Below are 12995 nucleotides of genomic sequence, written 5' to 3'. Positions count from 1 at the left end.
GCATTATCTAGGCGGAGGAGGCTGTTGTAAGGGGGAAAAGATGAAAGCTATTTTATTTTAAGGCAGAGAATAAACTGTCCATCGTTTGGGGCTCAATTGTAATTTTAAGTATTGTTATTTTATTTTACTTAACTACTGTACATGCCCTTTTTTGATTGTAATTAAAAACCCCTGCAAAGCTTCTAAAGGCTAGAATTAAAGGGAGGAAGAGGGAATGAGGATCTAGTGAGGGAGTTATGCAAATTCCTTCCAGTCCAGGTAGTTCTAATATTCTGATCAGGCCAGGGTGCTATGAATGCACAATGGCACTTCTTTTCTTCTCTTTTGTACACTCTCACATCTTGGATGGGGACAGGGACCAGAGCAAAGACATTAACAGAACAGAGAAATGAGAAGTTGTGTTTATTTAGGAGAAGAAATACCAGTCGGTGTATAGTCTGTGTGTGAAGCAGTTTTCCTTGCAGAAGGAAAGGAAGAGTTTCTGTCCCCTTTCTACCCATTTTTAAGGCCAGCTTCAAGGTCTAGGGAGCCTCTCAGTCAGCTGGGCTGAGGTCTTGCTTACCAGGTTCTTCCTCCTATTGGCTTTTTCTTAAGCACCCCAGAGAGGCACAGTTCAATGAAGCTTGGTCTTTGAGCTTTACAAGTCTGAAATGGGAAATGTAGCCAAGATGGGTAGAAACAGTCAACAGATGCTCTCTATTTATTTGCTCACTTACTCATACACTTATTTATGAATTCATTCTTCAAAAAAATTGAGCATTAACCAAGTTCCAGAGATTATTCTGGGCACAGAGATTATATAGCAATGAATAAAACAAAATTGTCCTCATGGAGAGGGGAGACAGACAGAAAACAAACAAACAAAAAAGGTTAAAACAGTCAAAAGTGGTGACAAGTGTTATAAAGAAAAGTTGAGTAAGGGTGATAGGAAGAGACAAGGAGATCATAAAGGACCTCCTGTCTCATTCATTTATTCAACAAATGTTAATTGAGCACCTACGAGAACCAGGCCCTGTTCCAGGCTCTGGGGATGCAACAATGAGCAAAGTAGACAAATTTTATGCCTTCATTGAGTTTATATTCTGCTAGGAGAAAGTTTCAATAAACAAGGCAAGGAAAATGTGTACTGAGAAAATTAAAGTCTAAAGAGAAAGGGAGTGGGGCATTGGGAAGTAGAAATTTTAGCTACAGTGACATTTGAGCAGAGACCTGAATTGAGGGAGTGAACTGCATGAATACCTGAGAGTAGAATGTTACAGACAGAACAACCAGTACGAAGACCCTGAAGTGGAGCCCAAGCTTGGCATGTTAGAAGAAGAACAGAGAAGCCAGTGTGGCTGCAGCAGACTGAGTGCAAGAAAGTGGGCACTAATATGGGGCTCAGCAAAGTGAACCACCCCTGTGTTCTGAAGGCCTCTGTTGCTTTCTTCTGTCACCATGGCCATTGCTGTTTGTCCCAGAGTGTTTACGCATCTGTCTCTGCATCACAAAAAGAGACATCTTTTTATCCTCTGAATCCTCAGCACTTGACACATTTAGATGAAACATGAAATGAGTAAATGACACTTGTCCTTTTTTTCCTGATTCACACTTTTAATCTATTTTTTATGAGAAAAATCCTTGTTGGCAACCCACCTCAAAAATCTCTCTATACCGAGAAGCTCCAATTTCAATCTCCCTCCTCACTCTTCTGTATGGTAAGGCCCCTCCTCAAAGAAAGAAACCTAGTAACAGAATAACACAGTCTTACTGACTTACTGCATCAATAGGGAATACTACTATACAGGCAATTCTTAAATGGGGTTTTATAATGAAAATGGGGTGCACAGTTTTTATTGCTTATGGGTTGAGCTTGGAAGTTCTTAGGGTAGGATATAAGAAGAGGGTAGTCTTTGGTTTAGTTGTTTTCTCAGGATGAGGGATGATGCCAACAAAGCGAGGTTCTGAGCAAAGAAGGAGGAGTTCTTAAAGTCACAGACATTCTGCAGTTGTGACTGCGTGACTGATGGCAGTAGATGTGCTGGTTCAGATCCCTTTTACAAGGTAAATGACCCCCAATTGCTTTAGTTTTTTCTCATATCTGTTTAGCACCCCCTTTAGGCAGGGCCACTGAGAGCCATACAGAGAAGTGTCAGAAATTCTCTTCAAGCTCTGAGCACAGGGCTCTGAGATGGACACAGCCCAGGTAGAAATTTAAAGACCTGCATTTCCTGCATGATGGCAGTGCCATGCCAAGACTTCTGGGAGATTTAAATAGAGACACATGAAACTGCCTCTGGCAATTTTCCATGAGAAAGATTGCGTTCTACAGATGCAGGCTCCAAGACAAAAGAGAACAAGGTATAGATGAAAAAGATTGTTTACTTTTTTATTCTGAAATTATTTTAGACTTACAGAGAAGTTGCAAAAAGTAGTTCAGAGAATTCAATTATATCCTTCATCCAGCCTAATGTTAAAAATTGATACAACAATCATACAATTCTCAAAACTAGGAATTCACATTTCATCTTGGTACTGGTACCACACCATTAACTAAACTACAGACCTTATTTGAAGGAAATTTCTTTTTAAGGCAGACTAGCCTCCCTCTGATAAGTGTTAAACTCTGATAAGAGCAAAATTCAGCATCATAGTAAAGTTCTGTGCCATCTGTTGCTCTATAACAAACTGCTAGAAACATAGTACCTTAAAACAACAGTTCTTTATTGTTACATCCCATGATTCTGTGGGGAGGAAATTTGGACAAGGTGTAATGGGGATAGCTTCTCTCTACTTCCTGATTTCTAGGTTCTCAACTGAAAGACTCAAATGACAAGGGTGGAAGTAACGGGGGACTGGCCATGGATCAGCATCTCTATCTTCACATGGCTAGCTTGGGCTTCCTCACAACGTGGTGGCCTTGGGGTAGTTGAGCTCCTTCCATGGTGGCTCAGGGCACAGGGTAAGGAAGCAAAACCTGATAGTCCTCTTAGAAGTTGGGCCCAGGATGGGCATTGCATCTCTTCTCCCATACTCTGGATCAAAGCAGACACATGTAAGCCCAGATTGAAGAGGAGTGCCGATGTGTCGCCTCATGATCAGAAGAGTGTCAAAGAATCTGCCATCAGTTTTACTGTGCTATAGGAAACAGTTGTATCAGCTAATTCCATGTGTTAGAGAGGAGCAAGTTACCTTAAAGCTGTTCCTGGACAGTGCTTTGGAGCGCAGCTTTATACATCTGCTCAGGACGATCCATGGTAGCTCTCACATCACATGGACAGAGTCGATTAGTTGCAACAAAGACTGCATGGCTTATCAAGCTAGAAATATTTACTGTTTGACCTTTCATAAGAAAAGTTTTCTGACCATGATTTAAAGAATAAAAGTTTAACTGCAAAAAAAATTTCTTTATTCTGATAAAGTCACTTGGGAGGCCTTTACCCCTTACTTTGTAGGGAGAAGAAATGAAAAGAAGGTCTTTCTTCCTCTACATGGTTTAGCAAAATCTATCCCACATCTTGGTATCCAGAGCTCTGAAGGACCAGGGGTTTTCTTGGAAGTAAGGTTCATAGTTAAGGGAGACTGTGGCATGGGATGACAGTGATTCTGGTCAAAGTCAGTGGACAGAAAAAGACACCAAGACCATCTATAGATGAATGGATAAAGAAGGTGTAGTATATATACACAATGGAATGTTAGTCATAAAAACAAATGAAATCTTGTCATTTGTGACAACATGGATGGACCTAAAGGGTATCATGCTAAGTAAAATAAGTCAGACAGAAAAAGACAAATGCCATCTGATTTCATTTATGTATAGAGTCTAAGAAACAAATGAACAAACAACAAAAATAGAAACAGACTTGTAAATACAGAGAATAAACCAGTAGTTTCCAGAGGGGAGAGGGGTGAAGGAGATGGCTGAAATAGGTGAAGGAGATTAAGAGGTACAAACGTCTAGTAAGAAGACAAATAAGTCATGGGGATGAGAAGTATAGCATAAGGAATATAGTCAGTAATATCATAACTTTGATGACAGATGATTACTATATTTATGGTGAACATTTCATAATGTTTATAATTGTTAAATCACTGTTGTACATTTAAAACTAATATAATATTATATGTCAACTGTATTTTAATTAAAAATAAAGAACTAGGAAAAGAAAAGGGCACCATGATCCTTAGGGAGGAGCTAACTGATAGGAAGGGACATCAGGATTAATGACCCAGGCCACATATGATCCTACAGGTTTGGAGGAAAGACGTTAATTCCAGCAGCCCCACTGGACCCAGCCATCCTGACATAATAGCTTTGCTCTGAAAATAAAACATTTACTATGTGCATGTGACATGGAGAGGGTACCATCCTGGACTGTGTGGCATCTGTACGAAAGAGAATCAAGGCAGTGGCAGACAAGGACCCACCAGGGACAGAAGTAATGGGCAGACTACCGAGTTCCCTTCTGCTGGAAATTAGAAGTAGGACTTACTCCTCCAGGTTGCTGGACAGATCTAGGGAAGGGAGAAAGATCTTAGGAAGGGAGACAGCAGACCGGCTCATAAAAGCAAAGAGGTACCTGTATAACAGGAAAATTTGAAAGGGTGTGGGTTTTGTTTCTTCTGGCCCTAAAGAAGTGAAGAGGATCAGTCAATTATAGCAAAGATCAGCAAACATTTTCGGTAAAGGACTAGGGAGTATTTTAAGCTTATAGGACATATGGTCTTTATCACAGCTACTCAACTGTGTACATATCATAGCATGAAAGCAGCCACAGAAAATACATAAACAGATGATATTTTTAATTATGGGCACTGAAATATGAATTTTATATATACTTAACATGTTATAAAATATTATTTTTAAAAATTTTTTCTCATTTAAACATGTAAAAACCATTCTTAGCTCACAAGCCACACAAAAATGAGGAATGGACCAGATTTGGCCTGTGGGTCACAGTTTGCCAACCCCTGAGTTATAGTAATAATGTATTATTCATTTGGGGTTTTTTACTTACCTAGGATGTTAGACAATATTTTATTATCTCATTCAAGAAGTCAAAAGATAGGTAATTCCTGGGTTGGTTAATTCAGAAACATTAGGATTCATCTTCTACATTACTCAGTGCTGCCATTAGAATTGAGGTCAGAGACCAAGGAGGATACAGTAGCTCCAAACATCACCTCCTTACCAGTGGTTCTCCAATGTTAGCATGTAGCAGATCATCTCCGGAAATTGTTAAAATACAGTAGCGGGGGCCCACCTCCAGAATTTCTGTTTTAGTAGGTCTGGGATAGGTCCTGAGAAGTTATTTGTTGGTTGGTTGGTTTGTTTGTTTTTAGTACTCAGAGCTAAGATTTATTACAACAAAAGGATACAAAACAAAATTAGCAAAGGGAAAAGGCGCATGAGGTAAAGGCTGGAGGAAATCACATACAAGCTTTCCAGAGCCCTCTCGACACTGGATACATTTAATTCCTCCAGCAATGGGTTGTGACAACACATACAAGATGTTGTCTACCAAGGAAGATCACTAGAGACTCAGTGCCCAGTGTTTTCACTGAGGGATATTCACATAAGCATTTTCTGCCTAGTAGGTACCAAAATTCCAGAAAGCAGCTGTTCAGTATAAATGATATTACTTTTAAAGTTTAGGCATAGTGAACTATTCTGAACAGGGAGTGATGGGAACCCTCCTGAGATCCAGTTTTCAGACACCTTGTAAGCAGGACCTTCTAAGGAAAGCAGTCACCAGGCCTGCTATGCTAACATTTTTTAAAGTTTTTTATTTAAAATCAATTTAATTAACATATAGTGTATTATTGGCTTCAGAGGTAGAATTTAGCAATTCATCAGTTACATATAACACACAATGCTCATACATCGAATGTCCTCCTTAACACCCATAACTCATCCCCTCACCCCCTGCCCCTCCAGCAATGCTCAGTTTACTTCCTATAGTTAAGATTCTTTTATGGTGTGTCTCCCTGTTTTCATCTTATCTTATTTTTCCTTCCTTCTCCTTATTCTTTATATATTTATCTGTCAATGGGCATCTGGGCTTTTTCCATATTTTGGCTATGGTGCTATAAATATTAGGGTGCATGTGTCCCTTCAAATCACTGTTTGTATCCTTTGGATAAATACTTAGTAGTGTAATTGCTGGGTTGTAGGGTAGCTCTGTTTTTAACTTTTTGAGGAACCACCATACTGTTTTCAAGAGTGGCTGTACCAGTTTGCATCTCCACCAACAATGTAAGAGGGTTCCTCTTTCTCCACCAACATCTGCTGTTTCCTGAGTTGTTAGTTTTAGCTATCTGACTGGTGTGAGGTGGTATCTCATTGTGGTTTTGATTTGTATTTCCCTGGTGCTGAGTGATGTTGAGTACTTTTTCATGTGTCTGTTGGCATTTGTATGTCTTCTTTGGAGAAATGTATAGGTCTTCTGCCCATCTCTTGACTGGAATTTTTGGTTTTTGGGTGTTGAGTGTGATAAGTTCTTTATAGATTTTGGATACTAGTCCTTTATCTGATATTTGGAAATATCTTTTCTCATTCCATAGGTTGCCTTTTAGTTTTGTCAACTGTTTCCTTTGCAAAAGCTTTTTATGTTGATGAAATCCCAATAGTTAACTTTTGAGAATATATATTATTAACAAGTTGCCCAATGGTGTTATTGTTGCTGTTTGGGGACCACACTTTGAGAACTACCAGTTCCTTGTAAGCCCACTGTTAGGAAATAGGCTTGTGCAAAGCAGGGGCTTTTTCTTTGTAGCCTTTTACTTCTTATAGGGGAGGGAAATCCTTCTTTAAAGAAGGAAATCTTCTCTCTTTATATTTCTTTGTCCAGAACTGGTTCACTTCAAAGCTAATCAATGGCTTGACCAACTGTGATTCATTCCTGAAGCCGGACAAATGACAATTCAACTGAAATTAAATTTCTATCACAGAATCAAGATAGAAGGTTTCTAGCTCCAGCACTTAGCCAACTAAGTCTTCCCTCTTTAACCTCCGAACTTGTGAAGCAGGAATCTTTAGGTTGAAAAACCTTTCCAGTGCCAGCTGTGACCACCTGGGATGTGGCAAAGTATTACTCCCTTATCTCATTGCTCTGTCAGTTCAGCTGGCTTTGCTGTACCACCTGGGTACAAGGCAGGGAGGTCAGCTCTGAACCTTATGAGCAATTCAATCAGTCTTTCTTTAATATTTTGTCTGAAGAGAACAGACTAATGATGGGGCTCTTAACTGGGTTTTGTTATCCTCTAGAAAGTTTTCTGTGAACAGATAGGAACAGTTAAGTATTCGATCAAACATCAAAATTGGAATGAGTCTAGTCCAAGAACTTCAGCTTCCAAGTTAGGACAGAATCTTTCATAACAAAGTATCTATCTCATTATGGAATTTTTATTTTACTTCAACAGGATCCAAGTGATTCACTAACATTTTTATTAATATTTCTCATATCCTACCTCAGTTGCATTATATTGATACTAGTATAATCAGTAATTTCCTCAAGGCCACACAATAAAGCCTTTTAAGAAAGACGAGCCAAGAAATATTCTATAGGGAATAAACCATGTGTGTCATTACCCAAAGAATCTGAAGTTGACTTCCTAGGAAATAATCACTCTGTAAATTAAGAATCAATACTACAGTAGCTCTAACCTTTATACCATGATTTCCAGTGTGAACTCAACTTCAAAGAAATAACCCAGAAACAGTATAAAATCCTAAAAAGGCTGACCCTACTAAATTATCTTGGCTGCCCTTCCAGTCTCATTCTCTTGGCTTCCTTGAACTTGAAGACAAACATTATCCTTATCTCTAGTAAACTAGACTTGGGAAGATGAATTTTAAAATGCCAAAGATTATGCCATGATTTCTGTCAAAGACACAGAGATTAAAGAAACAGTCAGCAAGGAAGGTAATGATGACTGCTCATATTTTGAAAAACAGTCTGGCTGTAGTAGGTTATAATAAAATAGGCACAAATTAACCCCTGATAGCTCTGAAAAAGGGGAAGACTATATGGTCACACACTCAGATGAAGGCTTTAATAACTGAGAAGATGCTTTGGTTACTAAAGATGTATCTGTTTTTAAAGGGAACCTGATTTTTTTAAAACTCTTTCTAGCTTAGAAAAAGATACCACAATGATCAATTTAGAGGTGTAAGCAAGGTTGAGGATACATGCTAAGATATTTTGCTTGTCTTCCACTTAAACTCCAACTATACAACTGAAGGCTAGGTTGGTTGGTGTTCATTGTCTGACCTCACAGTGAAGTAGCCAACTAATTCAGACCACAGAGAAGAAATGTGGATCTCAGCTCTAGGAAGGGTTCTTCTATTTCTTTTTTAGGATGGGTTCTTCTAAAACAGAGATACTTTCTTCCAAATGTGGGAAGTTGTATCTGCTAAGGAAAACTTGCTCCAATACTCCAAATCCCTAAACCCATTATTCTTTTCAATGGAAAAATAGAGATCTTTCTGATGTCATCTCAGCACAAAAACCCAAAATTAAAATTATGGTAAAATGGGAACATAGTTATAGTCTTGGTTGTGACCTAAGCCAGGCTGACAAATACATGACATGCTATGGGTTCAGTCCTAAATTTTATCCATTACAGACACAGCTAACTGATCAAGGAAACTCATTATCCTCAACACAAGTATCTAGACATGAATGGGTGTTCATTTTCATAGCCACTAGCTACATCTGGCTATTGAGCACTTGAATATGACTAGTCTGTACTGACATGTGCTTGCATGTAAAACAAACATTATATTTTGAAAACGTAGTTAAAATATATATAAAATATTTAATAATTTTATATCTTGGGGCACCTGGGTGGCGCAGTTGGCTAAGCATCTGCCTTCAGCTCAAGTCATGATCCCAGGGTGCTGGGATTGAGCCTTGCATCAGGCTCCCTTGCTTGCTGGGGAATCTCCTACTCCCTCTCCCTCTGCCCCTCCTCCTTGCTGGTGATCTCTCTTTCAAATAAGTAAATCTTTTAAAATATAATTTTATATCTTGAAGATTTTAGATATATTGAGTTAAACTACACACACACACACACACACACATATCATTGATAAATCCTGTTTCTTTTTTTAAAAAAAACATGATTTCTAGAAAAATCATTAACATTACACATGGGAACCCCTCAGCACATGGTCAAATGATCTTTGAGAAGGATGTCAAGTCTATACAGTGGGAAAAAGGATAATTTTTTCAATAAATCATGCTGGGAAAACTGGATAGCCACATGTCAAAGAATGAAACTGGACCGTTATCTTACACCATGTTCAAAAAAGAACTCAAAATGGAGTAAAGATAAGAATAAGACCTGAAACTGAAAAACTCCAATAAGAAAACCAAGGAGAGCTTCATGACATTGAATTTTCCCATGATTTCTTGGATATGGCACCAAAAGCACAGGCAACAAAAGTAAAAATGGAGAGGATGCAGAGAAAAGGGAACCCTCTTACACTGTTGGTGGGAATGTGAAATGGTGCAGTCACTCTGGAAAACTGTGTGGAGGTTCCTCAAAGAGTTAAAAATAGACCTGCCCTACGGCCCAGCAATTGCACTGCTGGGAATTTACCCCAAAGATGCAGATGCAATGAAACGCCAGGACACCTGTACCCGATGTTTCTAGCAGCAATGTCCACAATAGCCAAACTGTGGAAGGAGCCTTGGTGTCCATCAAAAGATGAATGGATAAAGAAGATGTGGTTTATGTATACAATGGAATATAACTCAGCCATTAGAAATGACAGATACCCACCATTTGCTTCGACGTGGATGGAACTGGAGGGTATTATGCTGAGTGAAGTAAGTCAATCGGAGAAGGACAAACATTATATGGTCTCATTCATTTGGGGAATATAAATAATAGTGAAAGGGAATAGAAGGGAAGGGAGAAGAAATGGGTAGGAAATATCAGAAAGGGAGACAGAAGATGAAGACTCCTAACTCTGGGAAATGAACTAGGGGTGGTGGAAGGGGAGGAGGGCGGGGGGTGGGGATGAATGGGTGATGGGCACTGAAGGGGGCACTTGACAGGATGAGCACTGGGTGTTATTCTGTATGTTGGCAAATTGAACACCAATAAAAATAAATTTATTATTAAAAAAAAGTAAAAATGGACAAATGAGACTACGTCAAACTTAAAAGTTTCTGCACAGCAATGGAAACAACAGAGTGAATAGGCAACCTACAGAATGGGAGAAAATACTTGCAAATTATATATCTGAAAAATGGTTACTAGGTAGGATATACAAAGAACTCCTACAATTCAATGCCACAAAACAAATAATTTAATTAAGAAATGGGCAAAGAACTTGAATAGACTTTTCTTAAAGAAGATATACAAATGGCCAACAAACACGTGACAGATGCTCAACTTCCCTAATCCATAGGGAAATGCAGATAAAAACCACAATGAGGTATCACCTCATACTTGTTAGGATGGCCACTGTCAACAAACAAAGGCAGAAAATATCAAATATTAAAGATGATATGAAGAAATCAGAATGCTTGTACACTATTGGTAGGATTATAAAATAGTATACCCACTCTGGAAAATATATGGAATTTCCTCAAAAAATTTAAAATGGAGTTACCATATGATCCAAAAACCCCACTTCTGGGTATTTGTCCAAAAGACTTGAAAGTAGGATCTTGAAGAAATATTTACATACTCATGTTCATTGCAGCATTATTCACAAAAGCCAAGATGTAGAAACAACCCACATGTTTGTCAATGGATGAATAAATAATAAAAATGTGATACATACATTAAAATAGAATAATATGCAGCCTTAAACAAGGAAATCCTGTCACATGCTACATCATACATGAACCTTATGCTAAGTGAAATAAGCCAGTCACAAAAGGACAAATACTGTCTGATTCCATGCATAGAAAGTATTTAAAATAGTCAGAACCAAAGAGAGAGTAGAGAAGAGGCTGCCAAGGACCAGAGGAGGGGGGACAGGGAGTTTGTGTTTAATGGGCATAAAGTTCAGTTTTTCAAGATGAACAATTTCCAGAGAACTGATGCATAACCAGTTGCATATAATTAAAACTACTGTACTGTGCCCTTAAAATGGTTAAGAGGGTACATTCTGTGTCATGTGTTTTTTACCACATTTTTAAAAATTTACAAATGTGGCTCACTTTTATGTTTCCCATATTTCTATCAGACAGCACTGCTCGAGATAGCCACTGCCTGTCAGTCAGAGTTGGCACACAAGACAAAACCTATTGGCCATGACAGGCCTGCCTGAGCAGTAGTGTCATGTTTTCTCAGATCTGGAGCTAAATTGAAATTTTCCACTTTTTAAAGAATGTTTATTAGAACAGTTGGTTGCAAAGCATTTTTAAAACCTAAAAATCAAAGGATAATAACAATACATATACACACACACACATATATAGTTGTATATCATATGTTACAATATTATATATCATATATATTTAATAACTGTATTTGGGGATCAAATTATAGATTATGAAGACAATAAAAGGGATTTTAAGGAGTATTTGGCAGAGACTTCATACCCTGTCAACTGGAGAGATGAGGCCCAGGCTGTGAGAAGCTTTCCTAAAGTCACACAGAGCTCTTTGAACCCAGAACCTCTACTTCCTCTTCTCTCCACCAGCACTGCCTCTGGCTCATTCTAATTCCTCCTGTTACCTATAGGCTGTGACCAGGTGGTTTTGTAACATTCTGTGCTTTTCTCAACCGAAAGTCCTTCCCTCATTGTTTAATCATCCCATAAGCCTTTTCATTCTGAGTTCTTCCCAGGGACCAGAGAACAGATTATCTCTCTCCATGTCTTTACCCTTCTACCCTCCCTTGGTCAGAGTGAGAAAGTGAAGTTCACATTGGTGTGTCCCTCTCCAGGCTCAGAATGTGAACCACCAGGACTGATTTCCCATTACATGTTTTCCTGCAGGCAAACCATCCTAAATTCACTTTAAACAAAAGGAGAAATACACCTCTCACTCCTTAGCTTTCCCCCCTGCTTCTCTCTAGATCATTTTCTGCTCCTGGAAACTAATGACCAGTGGCATTAGTTTCTAGAATGAGCCAGTGGTTCCAGCAGTGCTGGTAGGGAAAGAAGGAGGTGGGGGTTTTGGATTCAAAGACCTCTGTGTGACTTTAGGAATGCTTCCAGTGGTTCCCTTGGCAACAACTCCGTTACAAACTTTCTCCAAGCACAAACTTCTTTCTACTAAAGGGACTTAGTCCATTCCTGCTAAGAAAACTTTTTATAGTAACACTTTAAACTGTTTAGAACAGGTCTGGGACCAGGGTTGTGTTGTTTTGTTTTGTTTTGAAGTTGGTTTCATTTCATTTATATTGCTAAGACCTGGACACCTGAAGATTGTATTCCTTAGAGGAATAAAGACATTTCTCTCACCTTGTTTTCCTTTGGACTAATTATCTAGGAGGTTCCCTTTCTGTGCTGAAGAAGCCTCAATAGGTTTGGCAGGAGACACTTGTGACACCGTCATCTGGGGCTCAGAAATGGAGTTAGGAGTAAGGGGCAAATTTTTTTTAAAGGAACAAAGCTTAGGTATTTTTTAAGATGCTGATTTAGTGGGTTATTGAAAATGCTGCCCACATAGCCTTTTAACCCTCAAAGATATCAGATAACTTTTTTCTTGCAGTGAGATGAAGTGGCTGTCATTATCTCCGAAGGTCTGTATCATATTGGAATCTGTCAGTGCAGGTCAGGGAGTCTGCGGCGCCCTGGGCCCAGCTCGGGGACTGAATTACATTTCCCAGGCACAATGGCTGCAGAATGGGTGGGTGCTTTGTCATTTAAACTGCATAAAGAGGCAGAAATTGATTTTTATTGTGGATCTTCATATCTAATAAAGCTCCAAGGGGCTCTTTTCTTCTCCGATTGAATAGCCATTGAATGCTTTCAATCTAGTTCTGTGTTTCATGCCTAAACTGAATAGCGGGAAGGCAGAAAATAGATGGGGGAAAAGAGGCCA

General features: G+C 38.9%; 1 long non-coding RNA gene across 1 annotated transcript; it reads right to left on the bottom strand.

The window, feature by feature from the left end:
* Window positions 1–206: 206 nt before the first annotated feature.
* Window positions 207–12073, bottom strand: LOC118352043 (uncharacterized). The gene is made up of 3 exons (XR_004808475.2): window positions 11547–12073; window positions 1636–1724; window positions 207–645 (listed from the first exon to the last, which is right to left on the bottom strand). It is a non-coding gene; the product is annotated as an uncharacterized LOC118352043 (long non-coding RNA).
* Between the last annotated feature and the right edge of the window lie 922 nt (window positions 12074–12995).

Source organism: Canis lupus, chromosome 23 (genome assembly GCF_003254725.2).
Source record: "Canis lupus dingo isolate Sandy chromosome 23, ASM325472v2, whole genome shotgun sequence".
NCBI classification, from domain to species: domain Eukaryota; kingdom Metazoa; phylum Chordata; class Mammalia; order Carnivora; family Canidae; genus Canis; species Canis lupus.
The sequence above is the reverse complement of the archived record's forward strand: the minus strand, read 5'-3'. Positions and strand labels throughout refer to the sequence as shown.